This window comes from Mirounga leonina, unplaced genomic scaffold (genome assembly GCF_011800145.1).
Source record: "Mirounga leonina isolate KUSES-001 unplaced genomic scaffold, KU_Mleo_1.0 Mir_127, whole genome shotgun sequence".
Taxonomy (NCBI): Eukaryota; Metazoa; Chordata; class Mammalia; order Carnivora; family Phocidae; genus Mirounga; species Mirounga leonina.
The window spans coordinates 65,404,528-65,432,513 of NW_023270316.1; the positions used below are offsets into that span (position 1 = coordinate 65,404,528).

Sequence of the window (27,986 nt, forward strand, 5' to 3'; positions counted from 1 at the left end):
TCAAAAAGACAAGAAATAAGTGTTGGCGAGGATGTGGAGAAAAGGGAACCCTCGTGCACTGTTGGTGGGAATAGAAATCGGTGCAGCACTGCAGAAAGCAGGATGGAGGTTCCTCAAAAGATTAAAAATAGAACTATCATGTGATGCAGCAATTCCACTTCTATTAGTCTGAAGAAAACAAAAACACCAATTAAAAAAGACATATGCACCCTTATGTTCCTTGCAGCATTTTTTTACAATAGTCAAGATACGGAAGCAGCCTAAGCATCTACGGATGGATGAATCACACACCAGCAACCACAAGCTCTTGCCCAGACACAGAATGCCTTACCTTCTGGGAGCTCAGCGTCTGAGCGTTTGGAGCAAAGTGAGGCCTCCTATGCTGAACCATAAAAGAAAACAACTCAATTTAAAATAAACCTGCTAAAGAGAATGGTAGAGTTGTTGAATCCTGACCTTTCACGCCATTTGTCTAGTAAGAGAGAATCCACACGCACCTCTAGAATAAAGAGATACTTCTTTAGAGAGCATGCCTGAATTGACCTGTGAGCACAGCAGGACTATTTTATATGCTCTGGTCAGTCTCTTTTTCAAACTCTGCTCTTTCATGAAAGTGATAATCACCAGAATGATTATTTAAAAGAAAAAAAATAGGGCACCTGGGTGGCTCAGTTGGTTAAGCGACTGCCTTCGGCTCAGGTCATGATCCTGGAGTCCCGGGATCGAGTCCCGCATCGGGCTCCCTGCTCAACAGGGAGTCTGCTTCTCCCTCTGACCCTCCCCCCTCTCATGTACTCTCTCTCATTCTTGCTCTCTCAAATGAATAAATAAATCTTAAAAAAAAAAAAAAAAAAAAGAACATTAAAAGAAAAAAAATAGATTATTTCCCTCTGAGGATCCAGGCCCTCAGAAAGGCAGTCTTCCCACCAGCAGAAAGGCAATTTTGAGCTGCCGAGAGAGCCTGCCTTCAAATCTATCTTCGCTGCCAAATTCCCCTCAGCCTAGGGTCTACAATTCCCTTAGGAGCAAGGCTTTGAGATTTGACGCACAAAATCTCCCCAAGTCACACTTCACATGCAGCAGCTCTTTGATCCTTGGACAACTAGCAGAGTGGTCTAGGGGAGCAGGGAAAGGGAGAATAGGGAACATCCAGTGCCAGGTATCAGAGGAACAGTCCTGACTGGGCTGAGCAGTTAAGCTGAACTGTCGATGGACCACTTGACCTGGGCGGGTGGCTGCCAGTCTTCCATTTAGACAGGCCCACAGTGCCCCCTGCAGGGAGGAGAGCAGAGGTTTGGCTGGCTTTGTTCTAGGTTATTTCACTATTTGGGTAGAAACGGGATAGATAAGAAGCTGAAAAAATATGAAATGTCTCGATCTACCAGATATGGGATATTAGCTTTCCCAGCTTGACTCTGAGCTCGGCAAGTTTGTAGTCAACAGAATCAGGACATCGGGAATGACAATCTTTCTTTCAAAGGACAAGCAGAAGTCATTTAAAGTTTAATCTTAGAGAAACACATGACCCCTTTCCCTTCACCTTAATAGACATATCTTGCAATCTTCATGACTTTTATGATTTTTAATTCTGTATGCTTAATTTTAAATGATTATGATTTATGTATACCAAACTTCATTTATTTTTTTATCAATCTATTGTATAATGCTTCAATGGCCACATAAGTCTATTAATATTAAGTTGCTGGATAATAATTTACCTAATCATATTTTTGTGCTTTGACGCTTTGGCCCATATCTAATCTAAATGTTGTGTACAAATGACTTGTTTCCCTTGAATTAATTATTTAGGATAACAGCATAGTGACAGATGTGGCAGATGTGTAGACGCTGGAGGAATAAAGATTTGAATTCAGAACTGGACTTTTCCACTTTTAGGCAACATGCCCGTGGGAATATTAATAATCCTCTCTGAAGCTCAAATGTCTCTCTCTCAAATAAAATAAACAAAAAATCTTAAAAAAAAAGAGAGCAAGAAAGAAGAGGAAGAGTTCAGTGTAAAACAGACAGAGCCTGGAGGGACAGTGTCAGAGCATTGATACAGGAGAGAGCCCAGAGCGTACAGGAAAATCGGAGAGTGGAGGAAGGCGCTTTTAAAAGGTGTTGCCCCAGATTAGGAATCATATCTCTCTAATGTTCTTCAGTGAATAAAAATAAAGAATGTAAACACTTTATAAAATTTGTGGCTGCTGATTCTGCCTCTGGAACGTGATTTTGCTCTGCAAACAATGTGGATCCCTAGATGCATAGGAATTAAGCCATCATCATCAACTTTATTAGTATTATCACGTACTTATTCATAGACTTGAGATGACAGTATGAGGAGTGAAATCATTTTCATGACTAATAGCATTTTTCTATTCAGAAAGAATGTTCTGGTTTACACTGATCCGACTGCCTTTCAAAAGGGTGTACCAAGCTTTTCCCCTGGTCATCTGCTGTGCCAGGGTCTCCCGCTGGTTGAATTAGGTCAGTCACCAAGTAGCCTCTCTCTAGAAACCTGAGCATGTCTGTGCTTACTGGTGGTGGGACTCACTTAATCTTGGGGGGGAAGGGGTGCTTCTGGAGAATGCTGTTGTCTCCATGAGAAGCAAAGGCAAGGCAAGGACTTGACAGCTCTTCTCTCCCCAGGCCACTTCCCCGGGCCCCCATGGCGGGGGGTGGGGGGGAGGTGGCAGTCATTAACTTTTATTGTCTCAGCAACTCTACAGTAAGTGTATATAACTGTATCACAAATCACAAAAAGTCTAATCTAGATTTACCAAGCTGATGAGAACAGCAGTTTCAGCCTTGAAGGGATCCAATTCTTAAAGGCTTCTCAAGGACTTCTGCTTTCAGAGTTCAAGCCAGAGATCTGTTATCTTCTTGACCTGAATACCTAGTGAAAAGCTAAAAACAAACAATATCTGTATTAACTCAAGTTTACAATGAAATGGAAAGCAAAATTTAGAACAAGAGCAGAACCATGGATGTAGACCAGTTCACGCGAGTCGTAAAACATTACCAGCTCTGTAAATAAATAATGCCCCTGGCCAGAGTAAATAATTGGCAAGTATCCATCTTTGCATCATGAATAGCAGTAGAACTGAGAATATTCACTTACAAAAGCAATGGCCACTCCAGTACCTCAGTCTAATTAAAGACGAAAAAGGGGCGCCTGGGTGGCTCAGTTGGTTAAGCGACTGCCTTCGGCTCAGGTCATGATCCTGGAGTCCCTGGATCGAGTCCCGCGTCGGGCTCCCTGCTCGGCGGGGAGTCTGCTTCTCCCTCTGACCCTCCCCCCTCTCATGTGCTCTCTCTCATTCTCTCTCTCTCAAATAAATAAAATCTTTAAAAAAAAAAGACGAAAAAAATATAAAACATCTAGAAAAAGGAACTGTTTAAGTCACCACCAATGTGTACTGATAAAAGTCATGGAGTAATACAATAGCTTCTGCCCACAGTAATAATTCATGACACGGCCACAAGAGTCAAGGCATTGTGTTGATAAGTTTTGTGTGACATTGGGATCTCTTTAGTAAAATATGATAGATGTTTCTGGAAATGTGAAGTAGTCAAAGATGTCATTGAGTGAGTAGCTTTCAAAAAAGAAATTATTTCATATATTTAAGCCATTTTAAAGGGAAGCTTGAAGTTCTATTGAATTGATTAAATTTAGCAGAAAGTTCTAATTCAGAAGCATTAGATGAAAAGAAGTTTGGCGGGGCACCTGGGTGGCTCAGATGGTTAAGTGTCTGCCTTCGGCTCAGGTCATGATCCCAGAGTCCTGGGATCAAGCCCCGCATCGGGCTCCTGGCTCAGCGGGGAGCCTGCTTCTCCCTCTCCCTCTGCCTCTCTCCCTGCTCATGCTCTCTCTCTCTCTGTGTATCTCTATGTCTCAAATGAATAAATAAAATCTTTAAAAAAAAAAAAAAGAAAGAAAAGAAGTTTGGAATTCTTGAGATGCAGGGCAATGGCTAGAATAGTGAAGCCTGAAGCATAGTAAGCCTTACTCTCACCTTTACATACACACAGCACATACTAAAAACATACATGTAATTTTTAAAATTAGTCATAATGGCCATGAATGGAAAAGAGATGCCTTAGTACCTGGGAGGGCCATTGGGTGGGCAGAACTGGGAAGGGCTGGGATGAGTGGCTGGCTTCAACAAGCTTGTCTACAAGTGCAACTTGGATCTTTTTAGTACTGGGGCGAAATCCCCCCCCCCCCCCCCCCATGCAATCACCACCAGCAGCAGCCCCTCTGCTTCATCTGTTCCCACTGGCCTCCCCCTGACTCACTCCTCTTCCTGCCAAGTGCCAAAACTGTCTGAGCCGGAAGGGAAGTGGGAAGGAGGGGCAGGTAACAGAAGAGTGGAGCTTGCCTTATCAGCTTGAAAGAAGGCCACTAATGGAGCACCTGGCTGGCTCAGCTAATAAGGCATGTGACCCTGGGGCGCCTGGGTGGCTCAGTCGGTAAGCGTCTGCCTTCGGCTCAGGTCATGATCCCAGAGTCCTGGGATCGAGCCCCGCATCGGGCTCCCTGCTCTGCTGGAAGCCTGCTTTTTGCTCTCCCACTCCCCCTGCTTGTGTTCCCTCTCTCGCTGTCTCTCTCTCTGTGTCAAATAAATAAAATCTTTTAAAAAAATACAGGTCTCATCTTTAAAAAAGAAAAAAAAGGCATGTGACCCTTGATCTCAGAGTTATGAGTTTGAGCCCCACGTTGAGGGTAGAGTTTACTTAAAAAAAAAGAGGGCTGCTAAATAAGCCTCTAGGATTGTTTTGTTTTGTTTAAATGCTGGATATCAGGCTCTAACAAGAGATCAGGTTTGATTCCTCCTATTGGCAGATAAAAAGAGAATAGGGTATGTAACTATACCTCTAGCGTAAGGTATCAGCATTTTAAGAAATTAAGTCATATAAGTACCTTAAGAAATTATGGTTTTTATCTCATACAAATAAACACCCCTTCTTCCTCTTTATTGCTACACCATAGACTTCCAGCATCATTTATTCTCAAGACCCCTCTTTGGAGATAGGGACCTGAGAACACACTGATTATAAAGAAGCGTTTATTGAAAAGCATTTCCTGTGATTAGGGGTATAAAGCTGTTTCTCTGTTACTAAAGACTATCTACTAAATACCATAAAATAAAAATTTTAAACAGAAGAACCCTTCCTTCCACAATCTTAGGCTCACATCCTGCAAAGATGAGCACTTGGTACCACAGACTGGCTACTGCCCCTCTATGCGCGTTAGCTGAACGCGCTGCGAACGTTCGGCCTCGCTACCCTCGCTTGACTGGCCTCGCATTCTTCCATTTATTTTGCGTTCTGGGCAGCACGGAACTTTTGGCAGAGTTTTGGACCACAGTGGCCGAGGAATTAAAAAGGGATATGCGCGAGAAATACTTCTTAATCGGCTGCCAAAATAAAAGCAAACAAAAGGAAAACGGTCATGCTGGGTATTAAAATGCAAGCTTTACCGGGGCTTGAAATCCTGCCAAGGGAACAGAGAAATCGGTGGGCAATCGGTTAGGAATAGGTGGGAAGTGCTTTGACATGAAGAAAAACACCATTATCAGGACTTGCTGACAGTCGACAAACAGCAGAGGGGAGAAGCCATTGCCTGAGGCCCGTTCTGACTTGAAGGGATTTGAAGAGAATCGAAGCTGGGGATAGGTCTCCAAGGAATTCTGCTAAAAGCAATGGTTATTTTCACCTGGACCAACAGCATCAGTCTTACTTACTTAGAACTTAAAACCATTAACTCTTGGCCTCGCTTTCCCTACCAAATTAGCAAGGCGATTCTAATGCCCGCTGGTTTAGGAACCACGGAGTTAGGTTTCAGCTGGGCTCTCATTTCCATGCTGCGTCCGGGGGCATGTGTGCGCGTCGATGTTTAGAATTTTGGTTCGGAATAGAAACCTTTACATTTTTCTTATTTTAAGCCGGGGATGTTAGTGGAGGAACAATAAACACAAAGTGGAGTCGCTAAGTTACAATAAGTAATCTAAAATGATAGAAAAAGGCGAAAATAGGCAAATACTTTTTTGTTTTTATATTATTTTCCTTAACAGGCAAGTGTGAGTCACCTGAAATTCTCTTGACTTAAACATCATATTTGTTTTGATTTGGGAGGAACCTTAGGAACCTCTGTTACCACTTTCTGGTTTTACAGATGAGGAAGCCGATGGGGTAAGGACATACCGACAAGCCCACGTTAATTGGAAATTCACCATCCTAATTCTAAGCAGAGGGATTACAGGTAAAAGTTTAAATTCAGTGGCTATTCTTGATTGCGAGGGAAAAATAAAACGTTTATGCACGTTTTGTAAAATTAAATGGGTCGTTTAACTGTCCTCCCCATCTCCTGGCTGCTACCCGCGGCTGGTGGCTAAGACTCGGATCAAGAGAGGAACACATCTCTCTCAGGAGGCCAAGGCTCAGCGGAGCAGACCATGGCCCCAGCTGCAAGGCTGCCTTTGCCAGAGGAATGAAAGAGTCTTTTCACTCCCTGCTTCTTTGTGCCCCCATGCCAGGCCCAGCACCAGCAGTGGCCCCGCCTTCCTTCTGCGAATGCATGCTTCAATTCTAGAGGGAAATCGTAGGCGACTTGCCCAGGGAGGATTGCTCGTGAGTAAAGGAATAAACTTTATGATAATTACTAATCACTATTATTTTACTTATGCACTGTATCCCTCCTTTGAGAAGGCATTTAAGGGACCACTTTGTTGTTTAAGGGCTGGATGTCTGTCCCATCCTCTACCAGGCCTCAACATCCTCAGAAGGCAAGGGGATAGAGTCAGCCCTGGCTCCATGTCTCAGTGCTTCCTGCAGTGCTGGGTTGTTTGCCTTGCACACACTAAGGGCTCTGTGGATATCTGACGAATTACTGAATGAGTGTGAGAGAGGAAAGCGGGAAACCGGCAATGGAAAGCAGAGGGGAAATTTCCCATTTGCCAGACGAGAGGGACAATTCCTGAGAACTGAATCCTTTGGTTTTTGCTTTACCTTTAGGAGTAAAGATAGTAAGAGGACACAAAGTTGTGTTAGGGTCACCTTGAAGTCAAGCATGGCAACCCAGATCCTTATGTATTTCCAAGTCTGGGAAAAGAGTATTTTCTAAGAGGGTAATGCCTTGGTTGGGAAACATTCCAAACCAGAGTCCAGGCAGTCTTCACAACTGGGATAAGTTATGTTTCCAAATGAAAATGAAAACCCAGAGTTAACCCAAAAAAGCAATGGTGAAATCATACCGAGATTTGGAGACAAATTGATATCTGTCATTTAACTCAGGTATCTGCTAATACTGTGATATCAGTTATCCTGAGGAGTATCAAACTAGAATGTCAGATAAACTCTCCATCGCAATACTCCTAATAATTCTATTTTTTTTCCTACTACAGCTTCTGCACTAGATTTTAAGTGACTAAATGAATTAATGTTTTTTTTTATTCTGTCTGAGCCTTTTGCTATTTAAAGTCTTAATAAACAGTGACATGAACAAGATGTTGACACTTGGAAGAAAAAAAGATGGGACAATGACCTTGGTGGCAAATCAATAGCTGATTTAGTTTAGAGAAAAATGGAAGTATTTGAAGAAAAAACCCTGCAATTTGTTTTTTTGAAACATTATATTTATGCTCAAGAAACTTATGGTTTGATACATTAAGGTTTTAAATTTTCACTTTAGTAAAAATTGATTGGAAAATATAAAACAAACATCTAAATATGTAGATAGCTTGACTTCTCTAAATATTGAATTTGACACACACAGTAACGAACTGAATAAGTTGACAAGATGTTTTAGGTTCTAACACCTTAGCTTGCAACTCTATTAGGAAAGGCATAGAAATGACGTATTAGAAATAACTTCCCTATTGGCAATTTTTTTAAAGTTAGGAGGAATAAAAACATCTTGGCTGGGAATCATGGAGATTGTGGGGAAGTCATATTGTAGTTCAGTGATTGATAAATATGACCTGAATGCTGAAATTCTCTCTGTTTTGTTTTGGATGACCCTTCTTCCTCAAAAGCTTTCTGGATCGGTTTTTGTTTATTTGGAAGCTCATGTGAGCCCCGTGAGGGGAGAGGACATGACTGTGTGGTTAATTCCTGCATCCCCAGCAGCTAATGAAGTTCCTGACTCATGTGGGTAAAATGGAAGGGAGATAGGAAGCAACCAAACAGTATTTTTTTGTTGACATGTTTAAAATATCTTTTTTTTTTAATTTTTTTTTTTTTTTTAGATTTTATTTATTTATTTGCGAGGGAGAGAATGAGAGACAGAGAGCATGAGAGGGAGGAGGGTCAGAAGGAGAAGCAGATCCCCTGCTGAGCAGGGAACCCGATGTGGGACTCAATCCCGGGACTCCAGGATCATGACCTGAGCTGAAGGCAGTCGCTTAACCAACTGAGCCACCCAGGTGCCCGACATGTCTAAAATATCTTAAACTGACCATTTCCTTGAAAGAAAAACAATGAGCTTTAAAATTTTGTAGCCATGATCATTTTAGAGTTTATGAATAGTCATATACATGCCTTGAATCCTTTTCTTGTTTGTAATATTTAGACTTTAAGCATGTTGCAGCAAGAACAGGGAGTGCACAAATAAATTATGGACTGTAAATTTGTTGAGGTAAATGCTTATTCATACTTATTCAGAGAATGTATTATTTTTTAAAGCTTAATAAAAGTAATTTTAATATATGTGTCTATTGTTATGTTTGAACCAAAAATTCTTTAGGTTGAGCCTAATACGATCACACTGGTAAGTGAGAAGGTGTCACCAGGGAAGCAGAAGTTCTGCTTCTCCTTTGCCTCTGTAACTAACAAGGCTGACAAAACACGGACATCTACCTCCCCATTTGTTCTCAGATGCCCTGCTCTAAGAGGAGCTCAAATTACACTATTTTAAAACCACAAAAAAAGTGCACATAGGCTTCTAGCCTTTTATAATTAATATATTTTCAGAACTCAGCTGTGCTCAAAATTTCAGCTGGAAACTGAGGATCAGAAATGGTGTCAGTGCTTCGTACATAACAGATACTCAGATATTTGACTGTTTTTTTGAAATTGCTGAACCAGAATTCCTATCCAGGCAGGAAGATGGAAAGGTGAGAGAAATATAAGATTCGCTTCAAAATAATGAGGAAGTCCAGAGACTTCAAGGGAGGTATCCGAGGCAAGGGTGGTCGTGGTGGCGCCGGTGGGGCTGATGGTGGGGAGAGGAGTGGGATCATTTTGGTGGAGGGAGAGGACGAGTTTCCTCTTGAGGGCAGTTGTGGCATTTGAGATAGATCTAGAAAGCAGAGTGTGTAGAAAGCATAGTTTGTTCTGGAACTTGACGTTGGTCAAGTTAAGTATGCAAACTTTCCGTGCCTCAGTTGTCTCATAGTAAGACAGAAGTAAGAATAGCACCTGCCTTGAGGGCGGATATGTCCTGAAACTAATGAAGGTCAGTTTTCAGGACCTATCACTTGTGCCCGTCCAGGTATTTATTTTTGTAAGTACTAATTTTGATATTTGTAATTTTATTTTATTTTACTTAATTTTCTTGTGATAAGAACACTTACCATGAGATCTAAATTCAAAAAAATGTAAGTGTGCAATACAGTGTTGTTAACTATGGCACTATGTTGCAAAGCAGATCTCTAGAACTTACTCATCTTGTGTAATTCAAACTTTATATCCATTGATGAGCAACTCCCCATCTCCCTCTGCTGCCAGCCCCTGGTAACCACCACTCTAGCCTCTGAGTCTAGGAGTTTAACTATTTCAAGTATCTCATATATGTGGAATCATGCAGTATTTGTCCTTTTGTGACCGGCTTTGTTCACTTGGCACAATGTCTTTCTTCAAGGTTCATCCATGTTGTAGCATACTGCAAGATTTCCTGACATTTGTATTTTTTCTGTTCTTTTTCTTCAAAAGGAACCCTAAAACTGTATACGTTTTAGGCTTCAGGGAACTTGGAGCCATTTCGGACAATGCTTAGGATTGCTCTCAGGATGAAATGAGCTAATTTGCACTGAGTGTGTGGTGCACAGTACCTGCCAGAGGAGTGTCAGCTCTTTTTGTTCCGTGGAGGTGAGATATGGCTGATGGATACATCTAGGATGATCCCTGGGCATTCTGGCTGGGGCTACGGGGTGCCACGCGCCCATAGACAGACTTGTTTAAAAATGAAGGAATCCTGGTTCAATTCTGAATATGTTGAAGTGTGAAGTGCAGATAAAATATTCAGTGGGTATCCAGAAATGGCCGTGAAATGGTTAGGAACAGAGCTCAAGAGAGAGGTTAGAGTTATCAATTTGGGAATTATCCAAATGCAAAAGATAGTAATGCCACAATTATGATTGAGAAGGTTCGGGGCCAGTGTGAAGAATGAGAACTGAATAGGGCTCAGGGCTGAATCCTGGGGGACACCAGACTTTAACAATCAGATTGTGGTGGTGGTTACCTGAATCTATATAATTTCATGGTCCTGTATACTCCCCTGCCCTCCAAAAAAGAGCACTTGTAAAAACTGGTGAAATCCGAGTAAGTCTTGTAGTTAACTGTACTGTGCTGGTGTAGATTTCCTGTTTTTAATACTGTATGATGGTTTTGTAAGATGTTATCCTTGGGGAAAGCTGGCTGACGGGTACATGAGACCACTATTCTTGCATCTTTTTCTGAGTTAAAGTTAAAAATAAGTTAAAAGTTAAAAAGTTAAAAGTTAAAAATAAATAATTGAAGTTAAAAGTTAAAAATAAAAACAAGGCTGTAGCATTTGGATTGGGCTGACCCAAAGCAGCCAAATAATTTAGAGTAAGATATTGTGTGCTGATATTATTTTTATGGCTCTCTTGAGCAGTGATCTAATTTCAGGCTAATTTCAGAAGAATGCAACCAACTGCACAAGCTAAAACAACTGCGACATTCCTGCTATAATTTGTCTCTGGTCCATAAGAACCCTAAATCTTTATAGGGGAAAAAATCAGGCAGAGGCAGAGAAGACTAGACAGGAAAATTCTGAGAAGGGGGTGAACCAACAGGGAGCAGCTCAGCATTTCTCTGTGGCACCAGGGATCAAAGAGAGGGAGAAATGCCTATTCAACCCAACACCTGACTTATTCCCAAGACACTCGGAAAACAAATTCTGTTTCATTCACATACTTCCACAGAAAAATTAATAAAGGAAAAATAAAATCAGCTAGATTTTTTTGGTGGTTGCTTTGAGAAAAAATAAAACCATTAATAATCTTTAGATTTTCCTCTTCTCATAGATCCTGGGGGATGGAAGGACTATTTGAAGTGATTTGGTTCCATGCTACTCAAAATTTGGTCTGCGGATGCTGGCAACATTGGCATCCTGTGGGGGCTTGCCAGAAATATAGACTCTCAGGCCCCACCCCAGACCTACTGAAGATGAATCTGTATTTTTCAAAGTATTCAGAGGATGTGTATGCACATTAAAGAACGCAAAGCCCTGGTCTTGCCAATCCTGCGTTTCCACCACATTCATTATCACCAACAGAAATTTAATAAAGAGGACAATTATTGCCAGAAGTTGGGAAGATAACCTCACATCACCGAAAAGATCCATGGAGTAAGATACTAATTTTTAAATTCACTATGAACAATATCTCATTTAAAAAAAAAATTATTGATTTATTTGTCAGAGAGAGAGTGCCCAAGCAGGAGTGAGGGGCAGAGGGAGAAGCAGACCCCCCGCTGAGCAGGGAGCCCAACTTGGGACTCCATCCCAGGACTGTGGGATCACGACCTAGGCCGGAGGAAGCCATTTAACCAACTGAGCCACCCAGAAGTCCCACAAAGATCTCATTTTTTAAAAAATCTTCCTATTCCATGTGCTGCTCTGCTTTCTTCTGCTGGCTTTGGGTTAGCAGCTGAGAGGCAGCGGGCTGAGGGGTCCTTTGCAGGTGCCAAGCAACCCCTGTGATGGCTGAGCTTGGTAGAGGGAAGGGCCCACACTTGTGGCCCCTACAGCTTCCACCTGCCAAGGCCGGGAGCTTTCTCCTCCCCGTAGTGTGGAGGCTGCCTGCGAGGGGCTGGAGCTCAGAAAGAGCCAGAGAGGAGAGAGCCAGTAGGGATCCTACATCCTGAGGTATGTCCCTCTCCAACAGCAGTGCTTCCTTCTGAGTGTGATATTGGAATGCCTGTTTTGTTCAATGACGGGCTCACTACTGGACAGGTTGTTTGACAGAGATACAGTGAATCCATTGCACTCGGTTATGACCCAGGAGATATGGGGTTAGCCAAGCCCCTCCAGGACAGGTCACCTCACTGAACCTCTGTTTCTTCTTCCATAATACATGGGTCATATTTGCCCATGTTTGGTGTGAAGGTTGGAGTGATAATAAATGCCAGCCTAAAAGGAAGGGTCATAGGGATTGCACAACATAGTATCTGCACAAGCCCGCTGACAACTGTGTAGCATCATACAAGCATAAAATATTTTTATCATTGATACTCACAATGACAAGAGTTGATCTGAAAACCAAAGAGCAAAAATATCAACTGTAAATATATCTGCTGTAATTAGTATAGCTTGGTTATAGGAATATTGTAATATGAAAAGTAAGTAGTAGCCATAAATAGTGAAGTTTAGTGAGTTTTCAGTTTTGGCTTTCCATTAGAATAAAAAGAGGGCTTTTAAAGAATGCAGGAATTTTAAAAATAACTATGGTAGTTAATGTTCCTCGAGATTTATGAACTATGCTCTTGGTAATCTATTAGGTGGAACCACGTGAAAGTGCTTGTATCCACATTTTAATATGGTTCCATCCAATATTTGCATTATGGTAAATTTGAAAAACATGGGAAATTTGCTTTCGTGATGGTTTTGGTTGAAAACGTCATGGATTCTATGATGCAGAACTTTGTTGTTGTTGTTGTTAGAGAGTTCAGAAATACCACCCTTAAAAAGACATTCTTTTAACCATTTGAGGTTCTGCTTAGCATTTTGTTCCCCAAAGTTTGAGGTAATACAGATGGCATGCATTATTCAGAAGATTGGAATAGAAACGTATATACTTTGATTTGCTTCCAGTTGGAACCAATTACCTTTTATCAGTGGTGAAATCGATACAGACATTACTAGGTTAATGGGCAATATCGTTACACTGAATTTTAGCTCTATGATAGTATGTCTGTGCCTAATGTAAGTATTGGAGACAGACAACAACTCTCATGACATTTCTGGGCAGAGTAATCTATCTATTACAGATTTCCAAGTTATAACTGAACTTTCAGAGCCTGCCTGGCATCTCAAAAGGTTCTTTGTCCATGGAGGTATTAAAGGACTACAGGGAATAGGAAAGTGTCACTTTGGGTTGAAGGTGGTGGCTATGTTAACACACCAATGTAAACATTCAGAACTTAAGGGAAGGGGAGGGAGGGCTGGGCGCCTGGGTGGCTCAGTCGTTAAGCATCTGCCTTCGGCTCAGGCCATGATCCCAGAGTCCTGGGATCGAGCCCCGCATCAGGCTCCCTGCTCAGCGGGAAGCCTGCTTCTCCCTCTCCCACTCCCCCTGCTTGTGTTCCCTCTCTCGCTGTGTCTCTCTCTGTCAAATAAATAAATAAAATCTTTAAAAAAAAAAAAAAAGAATGCAGCTCTTGGGGCACCTGGGTGGCTCAGTTGGTTGTGACTGCCTTCGGCTCAGGTCATGATCCTGGAGTCCCGGGATCGAGTTCCGCATCCGGCTCCCTGCTCAGCAGGGAGTCTGCTTCTCCCTCTGACCCTCCCCCCTCTCATGTGCTCTCTCTCTCTCAGTCTGTCTCAAATAAATAAATAAAATCTTTAAAAAAAAAATATTAACAGCATTAAAAACAGATGGAGTAAGACTTAGGCAAAAGTAGGGGGCGGGGCGTCTGGGTGGCTCAGTCGTTAAGTGTCTTGCCATCGGCTCAGGTCATGATCCCAGGGTCCTTGGATCGAGCCCCGCATCAGGCTCCCTGCATCAGGGTCCCTGATCCGGGGAAAGTCTGCTTCTCCCTCCCCCACTCCCCCTGCTTGTGTTCCCTATCTCGCTGTGTCTCTCTCTGTCAAATAAGTAAATAAAATCTTTTTTAAAAAAGAAAAAAGGGTAGGGGAGGGAGCGGGGGCTAAAAAAAATTCTTACCACCTTATGCAAAAAACTTTTAGTTGACAGTTCATAAGTTGAACTCGCTTGCCTCTCTGGAGCAACACACTTCTTCAGAGATCTTCACAGATCTGTGAAACAGAGAGAGTAATACCCATAGGGTGTTTCTGAGAGTAAAATGAGGTAAAATGGACACAAAGTGCCCCAGCATAATGCTCGGGACCTGGGAGATACTAAACAATTGTTAGTTTGTACATATGTACAATCACCTCCAGTGTCTCCCATCTCAGTAAATAGCATCTAGAGGCATGTCCAGTTGCTTAACCCCAAATCTGAAAGACACCCTCACATCCTCCTCTCTCTCCACCTCCCCTCCCCGCTCCCAAACTTCAGGGAACCTATTAGGATAGCTCTAGGACTAACCATTCTGGGCTGCAGATTCAGTCCTACACGTTATTTTATTGGCAATGGAGGAATTTTCTCCAAAGATAAAACATTTAAATACCAGTAGAAATATATACGCATATATCATTTTAAAATCACCCAAGTGATTGCAAAGTAAAATAGCTACCATTTATTCAGCATCTGCTATGTTCAAAGGGTATTTTTGAAATTTAACAACCTCTTAAATAGTACTTACAATGTGCCAGGCACATTTGATTTAATGGAAACAATTTTTATCCTAAGCATTTTAACACGGACTGATTCATGAAATAGTTATTATCATGACCTTGTTTTACCGTGAGGAAACGGTGGCACAGATAGGTAAAGTAAATTTGCCCAAGATCACGAAGGCGATCAGTGGCAGATTGAGAATTTGGCAGCTGGTTTTAAGGTCTGTGCTCTTGACCACTCTAATCGGCTGCCTTTTGTGAGGTACAGAGCACTGCATACGTTATCTTATTTAATCCCCAGTGTCATCTTATGAAGTAGCTCTTGTTACCTGAATTATACAAAAGAGAGAACTGAAGCACTGAGAGGAAATTGCCCAAATTTATGTAGGCAGTAGGTAAGACTGCTAGGATTCAAACATAAATTCATTTGATAGTCCATGATTCTAGTATATATTTATTTTTAGAGCCAAATCAAAGAAACCAGCAAATTTGTAGTCTTGGCAAAATTTTCTCTGTCCTCGGATGTTTCAGATTCTTCCAAAGTATGTTACCTTTTGGGAACTGGATAACCAACCTTAAGATACTGTGTTACAGTAGAAAAACGCAAAGGTTTTAAAGCCAAAAACTCCAGTTTAAATTATAGTTCTACCACTTACCATTTGTGAGATTTTGATCATGTTACTTAGTGTTAACAAACTTCATTCTGTATGGTTTGGAGAGAGGGGGAATTCAAAGATAATATATGGAAACTATTCATACTGAGCATACAGTAATAGTTATTCAACAAAACATTAATTTTGACAAAATAGCGATTCTGAAAACAATCTTTGGGAATCTTGGCTTTGTTAGGTGTTTGCTGTATTGTTTGGAATATATTAAACTTCCTGAGCTTCCATTTCTTCATCTGACAATAGCCTCTTTATTGGTTTATTGGGGGCTGAAATAAAATGAGGGAGGTAAAATGACTAGTCAAGGACCTTTCACACAGTTGGGCTTCAAAAAATTGATACTACTATGACCCCAAATTTGACTTTTCAGAAAATTTAATGGAAACTGTTTTCATCTGAAAGAGTTAAATTCCAAAGTCCTTAGTTAATATATCCTGATGGAGTAATTTATAGACTCTGAGAGTAGGCTTAATACATATGTAGTTTCTGTGGGCTGTTGAAAACTGGGTATTGTTAGCATTTTGATTTCTATCACTTCGGTAGTGCATAGGAAGCACCCCACTGTTACAAGCAAGGCTTGTGACTAAATACAGTTCAGTGATGCTTAGCTATGCTGTGATCTGACACCATAGGAACTTGTCTATATGTAAATTAAAGAATTTTTTTGGATGACAGAACTGATTCTTTTAAAAAGAAACAAGTATTTTCAAGTTCCACCTCTGTCCTGAATGTGATTTTTTAATAGCCAATAACCTCTTTGTTGGTAATAACAATACGAATTGTTCTAAACAGACTGAGCCTATAGAAAAAAATAAATTCAAATTTATTTGATTTCTCATCTTCATATGGCACCAAGTCTTTGCAGCTATATTAGGTGGACGAGTGTTTTTTAAAGTTTGTGTTGCTGTAGGAAGAGAGACTTTATTTTTAAAGAAACAGCTTCAATTAGAAATCCAAACTGACCAAAAAAAAAGAAGACTAAGAAACATAAACTGTTCAGAAAATAAATATGATTGAATGATGAAGAATTTCTGGAAAGAATTGCTTGAAAAGTTTTAACTATGAAAATGTAACCATGGTATATTTTTATAAAGTGTTACAAAATTAGCAGGCTTTTGTTTTTCTTTCTTTTTTAATTTCATGAACATCTTTGCTTATGAACTCTATATGAACTTATGCATTCAAATCTGTGTTTTGTTGAGTATTGTGTTCCTGGTTATCTGCTATAACATCAGTTTATTTGGGCAGTCAGGCTGGGATGGGCCAGCTCCAAGAACTGAGAGTGCTGAAGAAGGGATTTCTAGACCTAGATCTTTCCACTGAAATTGCCTGGATATTGCCAGAAAAGTATTAGCTGTTCTGCAATGGGAATCCCTCCAACACAATCAGGATATCCAATAATGAATTCCTAGTGTTCGGTGGATTTTACCAGCAAGTCATCACACATTTTTCTTCTTAGCTTCCCTAATAAGTGACATACTGAAGAGGGGAAGGGGCTAGTGTCTAACTAGTTACCACAGCCAGCCAGCCCTAAAGATACCTTCTTAAGAGTCTTTATTCTTATAACCCCTAATTACATGGAACTTGAAAAACCTTTATAAGTCTACATGGGATACTTAAATATAACCACCATTTTAATAATGTTGAAGATGTAACCACTTTGGTGTTTTATCAAGGGGTTCCTTGACATTCCACTTACAGGTTTCTTCTATAAAAAGACAAGCAGAGTTTAAACAGAAGTTCAAACTTCAGGTGTATTCTTGGTGATCTCTGACTGAAGGGCATTTATATTTTCTTTGAGCTCCATTTTTACCTCTTGTAGAAAATCTGATGCTGTCTTCGAGATGTCCAAAAATTCCCAAGGGTTTTACAGTCTCAAGGACACCTCTGAGTCTAGGCTTTTACTTTCCCTAATTCAGTTCATGGATTCTCTCAGCATTATTCATATATTTGTCTTGTTCTGGACCATGTAAACAAAATGGGTATTGAGCCTCTTTTCTAAATTTCTCACCAAAACAAAAACAGAACACAAAGAATTTTTTGAAAACTACACTGAAGGATTCAGGAAACTTAGGCTTCTTACATCACAATAGCAAAAACAACTTCAAATGCAGAATCATACAACTTTTTTCTTCTGAGCCCTTTGTCAATCTACCATGTTGCTTTTCCTACCTTCTCAGTTTTCACTGCCCCGCATTCCCCACTCCACCTGCTGCCAGTCTGCTCACTTCTAATGTACTATTACAAAATGCTGTAAGTGTTCATTGCTATGAACATTTCTGTCAAGTATACCTGGACACTTTGTATATGTGTACCAGTATTTGTATTGTTTGTATTATATGTATTATAGGTGTTCTATTTCCAGAATAAGGCAGGATTCAGCACCAATTCTATCTCAATTTTAACATTTATCGATGAGAAAGCTGAGAATCTCTATTCACCTAAACTAAATAAAGAGAAGTGGAAGGAATTTTATAACAGCAGCATCACTTGATTTTTTTGAACCAAGAGATATGAAAACATGTACACAACTTCACCTCTGATAGAAATTGCAGGTCATAAAGTAAGTCTACATATAACTTTTTAAGAAACAGTCAAATTGATTACCAAAATATGGCTGCATCATTTTACATTGTACCAGTAATACATGAGGGTTTGAATTTCTCCAAATCCTTGTCAACACTTGTTAGTATCTATCTTTTTTTATTACAGATATGCTAGTGGGTAAATAATGACATATTGTGTTTTTTATTTCCATTTTTCTAAAGACTAATTACATTGAACATATTTTCATATGCTTTCTGGCCATTTGTAGATCTTTGGAGAAATGTCTATTCAAATCCTTTGCCCATTTTAAAATTATATTACATACCTTTTTAGTTATTAAGTTATAATAGTTCTTTATATATTCTAAATACAAGTCAGATATAATAATTTGCAAATAATTTCTCATAGTCTGTGGGTTGTATTTTCAATTTCTTGATGGTGTCTTTTGAAGAGCAAAAGGTTTTAATTTTGATGATGTACAATTTACCAAATTTTATTGCTTATATTTTGGGGGTGATAACTAAGAAATCATTGCTTCACCCAAGTTTATGAAGATTTACTCATGTTTTCTTCTAAGGGTTTTATAGTTTTAGTTCTTACAGTTAAGTCTTTGATCCATTTTGTGTTAATTTTTTAGTATGTTATGAGATAAGGGTCCAAATTCACCTTTCTTGAATGAATTTCCAATTGTTCCATTTGTTGAAAAGCATATTTCTTTCCCATCAGATTTTCTTGGCACTTTTGTTGAAAACCAGTTAACTGTAAAGGGGCTTATTTATGGGTTCTTAATTCTGTTCCATTGTTCAATTCTATCCTACGTATGTTTGTCCTTATGCTAGTACCAAACTGAATTGATTACTGAAGCTCTGTAGTAAAATTTTTATATCATAAAGTGTGGGGGGAACTAAGATGGTGGCATAGTGGGAAGACCCTAGGCTTACCTTGTCCCTCAAACATAGCTAGATAACTATCAAATCATTCTGAATACCCAAGAAATTGACCTGCGGACTGACAAACTGCACAACTAGAAGGAAAGAAGAGGCCATATTGAGGAAGGTAGGAAGTGTGGAGATGGGCTTTAGGGGAGAAATGGATCATGGGTGCTGCAGAGGGGAGGGAGCCCTGGTTGCAGAAACAGGCAAGAAAGAGTGGAGCACACAGGGATATGCACAAGGGGAACACTTCCCCAAAGCCATTGGCTGGGTAAACAAGAGGGGCTGATTTTCATGAGTTTTTGCAACCAGTGGGGCTCAAAAACTGGAGTTTTAGAAGTCCACAGGCTTGGCTGGGATAGAGTCCTGACGGCAGTCCCCTACTCCAGGAGAGAAGGCATGCAAGCAATCCTGGGGTGGATGGCACAATCTGAGCATCACCAAAGGCTCATGGGGAGAGACTGTTCATTCTTCTTAGAGTGCATCTGTGAGAGGTGACATTTGCAGTGTTCCCTCTCAGGTGACAAAAGATCCAGTGGACACCATTTCCCGCCCCCACCCCTCAGCATAGGCACAGAGATACCTGCTGAGGGTGGCTAACCCAAATACTGGAGCTTTAGCCTGCTTTGCTCCAAATTCCACACCTCTGTGTTCTAGTGTGATTGCCCTTCTCAGTCAAACTTGCATCAGTCCCAGCATGGCAAGACCTTCCCCTGGAAGACCAGTGCAGGTTCCCAGCTCACCAGGTCCTTAAAGTTTGGAGTTTTTAAAAGTCAGCAGATTTGGCTGGGATAGAGCCCAAAGTGCAATGCATTGCTCCAGGCGGGCAAGCACCCTGGAGACAGACAGCATGAAAACAGCAATCTGAAAAATGCCTGGGATGCACTAGAGAAATTATTCGCTCTTCTGGGAGTGCTTCTCTAAGAGCAGCAAGCATTGAGTCCCCTCTCTGGGGACAAAGAAACTGTCTGGTGTCATTTCCCTTCCCCACCCCTCAGCATAAACCAACTTCACTAAACAGCACAGTGCCAACGCTGGCTGCCTAACCTGCTTACACCAATTCCCACCTCCTTGCACTCTGCTGGTACTGCTTTTCTTGGGCAGGTGTGCCTAAGGACCAGCACAGCAGGCCCTTTCCCCAGAAGACCAGCACAAAATCCTGAACGCACCATGTCTACCAACCACAAAGTTCTACAGGCTTCAGTTCTAGAAGTAGCATCAGGTTTCATTTAACAAGCAGACCACAGCACACCTAGTTAAAACTCACCTCACTCTGGCCAAGGTCCAAACACTGCCCACTGCGGGCAAGGAGAACCTCTGCAGATGACTGACCTGAGGGAAAGAGCAGCCAAAACATAGCAGCAGAGTATAAACAGCACAGACCAGAGACACTCCTTGGAGCACCAAGCCCTGGACACTATATGGCCTCCCCTTTTTAAGGCCATTACTCTCAGGAACAGGAGATATAACTTTTCTAATGCATAGAAGAAGACAGAGACCTAGACAAAATGCCAAGACAGAGGAATTCATTCCAAAAGAAAGAACAAGGTCACAGGCAGAGATCTAATGGAAACAGATATAAGTAATATGCCTGATGGAGAATTTAAAGCAACAATCATAAGGATATTCACTGGACTTGAGAAAAGCTGGAAAGACCCTTACCACAGAGATAAAGGAGCTAAAAAACAATTAGAAATTAAAAATGCAATAACTGAAATTTGAAACCAACTGGATATAATGACCTAAAGGATGGAAGAAGCAGAGGAACAAATAAGTGATATAGAAGACAGAATTATGGAAAATAATGAAGCTGAACAAAAGAGAGAAAGAAAAACTACGGATCACAAGAGCAGACTTAGAGAACTCAGTGACCATATCAAAAGTAGTAACATTTGTATCATAGGAGTCCCAGAAGAATAAGAGAGACAAAAGGGAGCTGAAGGTTTATTTGAGGAAGTAATAGCTGAAAACTTACCTAATCAGGGGAAGGAAACAGAGATCCAAATCCACAAGGCACAGAGAACTCCCATCAAAATCAACAAAAGCAGGCCAACATTAAGACACTGTAGTTAAATTTGCAAAATATAGTGATAAAGAAAAAAATCCTAGAAGCATCAAGACATTTCCCTAACTTGCAAGGGAAAACCCATAATCTACTGGCAGATCTCTCAACAGAAACCTGGCAAGCCAGAAGAGAGTGACATAATATATTCAACCTGCTGAATGGGAAAAATCTGCAGCCAAGAATACTCTATCCAGCAAGGCTAACATTCAGAACAGAAGAAGAAATAAAGAGTTTCCCAGACAAACAAAAACTAAAGCAATTTGTGACCACTAAACCAGCCCTACAAAAATATATTAAAAAGGACACTTTGAGTGGGAAGGAAAGACCAAAAGTAACAAGGACTAGAAAGGAACAGAGAAAATCTCCAGAAACAATGACAAAACAAGTAATAAAATGGCACTAAATATATATCAATCAATAATTACTCTAAATGTAAATGGGCTAAATGCTCCAATCAAAAGACATAGGGTGGGGCGCCTGGGTGGCTCAGATGGTTAAGCGTCTGCTTTCAGCTCAGGTCATGATCCCAGGGTCCTGGGATCAAGTCCCGCATCGGGCTACCTGCTCAGCAGGGAGCCTGCTTCTCCCTCTGCCTCTGCCTCTCTCCCTCTCTCTTTCTCTCTCTCTCTCCCTGTCTCTCATGAATAAATAAATAAAATCTTCAAAAGACATAGGGTGTCAGAATGGATAAAAAACAAGACCCACCTATATGCTGCCTGTAAGACTCATTTTAGACCTAAAGACATATGCAGATTGAAAGTGAGGGGATGGAGAAGCATTTATCATGCAAACGGACATCAAAAGAGAGCCAGAGTAGCAATACTTATATCAGACAAACTAGATTTTAAACCAAAGACTGTAAAAAGAGATGAAGAAGGGCACTATGTCATAATAAAGGGGACTATCCAACAAGATCTAAGAATTGTAAATATCTATGCCCCTTGGGAGCACCCAAATATATATATGAAACAATAACAAACATAAAGGAATTCATTGATAAAAACACAATAATAGTAGGGGACTTTAACACCCCATTTCCAACAAGGGACAGATCATCTAAGCAGAAAATCAACAGGGAAATAATGGCTTTGAATGACAAACTGGACCATATGGACCTAACATATATATTCAGAACATTTCATCCTAAAGTAGCAGAATACACATTCTTTTCAAGTGCACATGGGACATTCTCCAGAATAGATCACATAGTAGGTCACAAATCAGTGCTCAACAAGTACAAAAAGATTGAAATCATACCATACATATTTTCTGACCAAAATGCTATGAAACTTGAAGTCAACCACAAGAAAAAATTTGGAAAGATGACAAATACATGGAGGTTAAACAACATGCTACTAAAGAATAAATGGGTCAACCAGGAAACTAAAGAAAAATAAAAAAAAATACATGGAAACAAATGAAAATGAAAACACAATGGTTCAAAACCTTTGGGATGTATCAAAAGCGGTCATAAGAGGAAGTATATTGTAATACAGGCCTACCTGAAGAAAAATCTCAAAGAAACAACCTAACCTTAAATCTAAAGGAGCTAGAAAAAGAATAACAAACAAAGCCTAAAGCCAGCAGAAGAAGGGAAATAATACAGATTAGAGCAGAAATAAATTATATACAAGCTTAAAAAAAACCAGATTAATGAAACTAGGAGCTGGTTCTTTGGAAAAATTAATAAAATTGATAAACCCCTAGCCAGACTTATCAAAAAGAAAAGAGAAAGGACCCAAATAAATAAAATCACAAGTGAGAGGGGAGAAATAACACCACCACAGAAGTACAAAGAGAATATTATGAAAAATTATATGCCAACAAATTGGACAATCTGAAAGAAATGGATAAATTCCTAGAAATACATAAATTACCAAAACTGAAACAAGAAGAAATAGAAAAATTGAACAGACCAATAGCCAGCAAAGAAATTGAATCAGTAATCAAAAATCTCCCAACAAATAAAAGTCCAGTCCAGATGATTTCACAGGGGAATTCTACCAAACAGTTAAAGAAGAGTTAATACCTATTCCTCTCAAACTGTTCCAAAAAACAGAAATGGAAAGAAAACTTCCAAACTCGTTCTGTGAGGCCAGCATTACCCTGATTCCAAAACCAGACAAAAACTCCACTAAAAAAAGAGAACTACAGGTCAATATCCCTGATGAACATAGATGCAAACATAGATGCAAAAATTCTCAACAAAATACTGGCACATCAAATCCAACAGTACATTAAAAGAATCATTTACCACCATCAAGTGGCATTTATTCCTGGGCTGCAAGGGTGGTTTAATATTTGCAAATCAATCAACGTGATATACCACATTAATAAAAGAACAGATAAGAGCCATATGATCCTCTCAATAGATGCAGAAAAAGCATTTGACAAAGTACAACATTCGTTCATGATAAAAACCCTCATCAAAGTAGGGATAGAGGGAACATACCTCAACATCCTAAAGGCCATATATGAAAAACCCACAGCTAATATCATCTTCAATGGGGAAACACTGAGAGCTTTTCCTCTACAGTCAGGAACAAGACACAGATGTCCACTCTGACCACTGTTATTTAACATAGTACTGGAAGTCCTAGCCTCAGCAATCAGACAACAACAAAAAATAAAAGGCATCCAAACTGGCAAGGAAAAAGTCAAACTTTCACTATTTGCAGATGACATGATACTTTATATAGAAAACCCAAAGACTCCACCAAACAACTGCTAGAACTGATACACAAATTCAGTAAGGTCACAGGATAGAAAATCAATGTACAGAAATCCATGGCATTTCTATACAAAAATAATGAAGTAGCAGAAAGAGAAATTAAGGAATCAATCCCATTTACAATTGCAACAAAAACCATAAGATACTTAGGAATAAACCTAACCAAAAAGGTAAAAGATCTGAACTCTGAAAACTACAGGATGCTGATGAAAGAAATTGAAGATGACACAAAGAAATGGAAAAACATTCCATGCTCATGGATTGGAAAAACAATATTGTAAAAATGTCTATACTGCCCAAGACAATCTACACATTTAATATAATCCCTATCAAAATACTACCAGCATTTTTCACAGAGCCAGAACAAACAATCCTAAAATTTGTATGGAACCACAAAAGACCCAGAACAGCCAAAAACGATCTTGACAAAGAAAAGCAAAGCTGGAAGCATCACAATTCTGGAGTTCAAGTTATATAACAAAGCTGTAGTGATTAAAACAGTATGGTACTGGCACAAAAACAGACACATAGATCAATGAAACAGAATACAAAACCCAGAAATGGACCCACAATTATATGGTCAAGTAATCTTCAACAAAGCAGGAAAGAATATCCAATGGGAAAGAGTGTCTTCCAAACCATAAGGTACTCTTAATCTCAGGAAACAAACTGAGGGTTGCTGGAGTGGAAGGGGGTGGGAGGGATGGGGTGGCTGGGTGATGGACATTGGGGAGGGTATGTGCTATGGTGAGTGCTGTGAATTGTGTAAGACTGATGAATCACAGACCTGTACCCCTGAAACAATACATTACATGTTAATTTAAAAAAAGAGTGTTTTCAACAAATGGTGTTGGGAAAAATGGACAGCAACATGCAAAAGAATGAAACTGGACCACTTTCTTACACACCATACACAAAAATAAATTCAAAATGGATGAAAAACCTAAATATAAGATAGGAAACCATCAAAATCCTAGAGGAGAACACAGGCAATAACCTAACCTGGTCATAGCAAATTCTTACTAGATATGTCTCCCGAGGCAAAGGAAACAAAAGCAAAAATAAACTATTGGGATTTCATCAAAATAAAAAGCTTCTGCACAGCAAAGGAAGCAATCAACAAAACTAAAAGGTAATCTATGGAATGGGAGAAGATATTTGCAAGTGACATAGCTGATAAACGGTTAGTATCCAAAATATATAAAGAACTTATAAAACTGAGCGCCCAAAAAACAAATAATCCAGTTAAAAAAATGGGCAGATGACATAGACATTTTTCCAAAGAAGACATATAGATAGCTAACAGACACAGGAAAAGATGCTCAACAGCACTCATCATCAGGGAAATACAAATCAAAACCACAATGAGATACTACCTCACACCAGTCAGAACGGCTAAAATTAACAACTCAGGAAACAACGGACATTGGCCAGGATGCAGAAAAAGGGGAACCCTCTTGGACTGTTGGTGGGAATGCAAACGGGAGCAGCCGCTCTGGAAAATAGTATGGAGGTTTCCCAAAAAGTTAAAAATAGAACTACCCTACAATCCAGCAATTGCACTAGGTATTTACCCAAAAGATTAAAAAAATATACTGATTCAAAGGGATAGATGCACCCTGATGTTTATAGCAGCATTATCAACAATAGCCAAATTATGGAAAGAGCCCAAATGTACATCAACGGATGAATGGATAAAGAAGATATATAGATATATATACATATATATACATATATATATATTTATACATATAATGGAATATTACACAGCCACCAGAAAGAATGAAATCTTGCCATTTGCAACGACGTGGATAGAGCCAGAGAGCATTATGCTAAGCAAAATAGGTTAGGCAGAGAAAGACAAATACTATATGATTTCATATGTGGAATTTAAGAAACAAAACAGATGAACCTATGGGGAAAAAAGAGAGAGAGGCAAACCAGGAAACAGACTCAACTATAAGGAACAAACCGAGGGTTCCTGGAGCAGAAGTGGGCAGGCGGATGGGTAAAATGGGTGATGGTTATGGAGGGCATTTGTAGTGATGAGCCCTGGGTGTTATATGAAAGTGATGAATCACTGTATGTTAACTAATGGAAATTTAGGGGCGCCTGGGTGGCTCAGTCGTTAAGCGTCTGCCTTCGGCTCAGGTCGTGATCCCAGGGTTCTGGGATCGAGCCACGCATCGGGCTCCCTGCTCGGCGGGAAGCCTGCTTCTCCCTCTGCCACTCCCCCTGCTTGTGTTCCCTCTCTCGCTGTGTCTCTCTCTTCAAATAAATAAATTTAAAAAAAAAAAAGAAAACTAATGGAAATTTAAATAAAAACTCAAAAAGCAAAAGAAACAAAACAAAACAAACAAAAATGTCCTTCACCTTTGTTCTTTTTCAAGATTGTTTTGGCTATTCTGGCTCCCTTGCATTTCCATGTGAGTTTAGGATTAGCTTGACAATTTCTGCAAAATAGTCGTCTGGGATTTTCTTAGGGATTATGTTCCATCTGTAGATCAATTTGGGGAATATTGAGATTATGACAATATTAAATCGGTCTGCGAATATGGAATGTCTTTCCATTCATTTAGGTCTTCTATAAACACTCTCAGCAATGTTTTGTAGTTTTTGGTGTACAAGTCTTGCACTTATTTTGTTAAATTTATTCCCAAGTATTTTGTTCTTGATAGTATTCTCAATAACATTCTTAATTTCATATTTGGAGCGTTCATTGCTAGTGTTTAGAAATACTATTGATTTTTGTATGTTGATCTTTTATCCTGCAACTTTGATGTACTTAGTAGCTTTGTAGTAAATTTTACGTTTTTTTTTTTTTTTAAAGATTTATTTATTTGAGAGAGAGAATGAGATAGAGAGAGAGAGCATGAGAGGGGGGAAGGTCAGAGGGAGAAGCAGGCTCCCCGCTGAGCAGGGAGCCGGATGCAGGACTCGATCCCGGGACTCCAGGATCATGACCTGAGCCGAAGGCAGTCGCTTAACCAACTGAGCCACACAGGTGCCCCTACGGTTTTCTATATATAATAACGTTGTATTTAGAAATTTCAAGTTTTTAAACACTTTAACTTTTATGGCTATTGCAAAATTTTAAAATTAGATTTAAATTTATGTACCTATGATGCAAAGAAGTTTGATAGGTGATCAAGAAAAGACTTTCCAGAATAAAGAAATATTATATGATAATATAATAAATTTTCATGAAGAACTATGGAAATACAGGTTCAGGAAGAAAAGGAATCATGTAAAATTTCTTATTAAAGAAAAGCTTGTTCATGTAGTTATAAAAATTGATGGAGGCTATCAAATTGCCTGGTATTTAGGTTCCACTGGCTACATTTAGAAGGGTTATGTAGCAGTTGTATTTTAAAAATGTCAATTTACTATAGAACAATTTGCATCTTTTGCAACTATTTAAATCAGATCAAAATTTTTATGTATGGTCTATCTAAAAATGAAAGAAAAGGTACAGTCACATTTTTCCAGAATTCTTTTAGGGAGAACAAGAGCAAAATCATTTAAACCCTTGTATTAACGCATACCTCCCTAACAGGTTTTTCTCTTTGGGATGACTGTTACCTTTCTTCGATTTGGGGAAATTCCCAAATGGCCCCTAAGTTAAAAGCCTCACCCAGTGATCACACAACAGTCCTCATCATTAATTAATTTTGATTGAGGTAAATAATTCATCTAGAATTAAGTCACTGCCATCCCTCAACAAGTCACTTAGCTAGGCGTAAATGCTTAGGGCACTATATGTATAATTTTTTAAAGGCAAGTCTATTGAAGAATATAAAATGTCATCTATTGCATTTTAGTAATTTTAAAGAAGTTTTGGGGAAAGGTAAGGTATGTTCACTTTGATTTTCCCTTTTTAGCCTCTCATAATCATAAATGGTATTAGCACAGTTGCTCTTTATCCTGAGGAGTCAGGAATTTAACATTGACCATACTGCTGTGCACACACACACACACACACCCCTCGAGACTTTGACCATAATGCTACACACACACACACACACCTCGAGACTTTGACCATAATGCTACACACACACACACACCTCGAGACTTTGACACACACAGATTGACCATACCGCTACACACACACTTTGACCATACCGCTACACACACACCCACACACACACCCACACACACCCTCCCCCCCAGACGTTTACCATTGGAGGTAACGGTCTTAGAATACATTAGTAACAAAGATTAGGTTCCAGAAGAGTTGGGAGAATCAGCCTTTGTTCTCCCACGTGCACTGTGTCCAGGGCTCCCTCTAGCCGTGACCGCTCTCACTGGCCATCACTCTTTCCGAGCCCCTCCAGCGGCC

The 27,986-nt window shown here is 39.8% G+C and overlaps 1 long non-coding RNA gene across 2 annotated transcripts; it reads right to left on the bottom strand.

The window, feature by feature from the left end:
• LOC118009509 lies at window positions 1-27,984 on the bottom strand. Of its 2 annotated transcripts, XR_004678955.1 has the most exons (5): window positions 27,826-27,984; window positions 14,133-14,221; window positions 2,781-2,907; window positions 332-382; window positions 1-168 (listed from the first exon to the last, which is right to left on the bottom strand). It is a non-coding gene; the product is annotated as an uncharacterized LOC118009509 (long non-coding RNA). The 2 variants fall into 2 exon arrangements; XR_004678954.1 differs by lacking the exons at window positions 1-168; window positions 332-382 and having other exon boundaries at window positions 870-2,907.
• Between the last annotated feature and the right edge of the window lie 2 nt (window positions 27,985-27,986).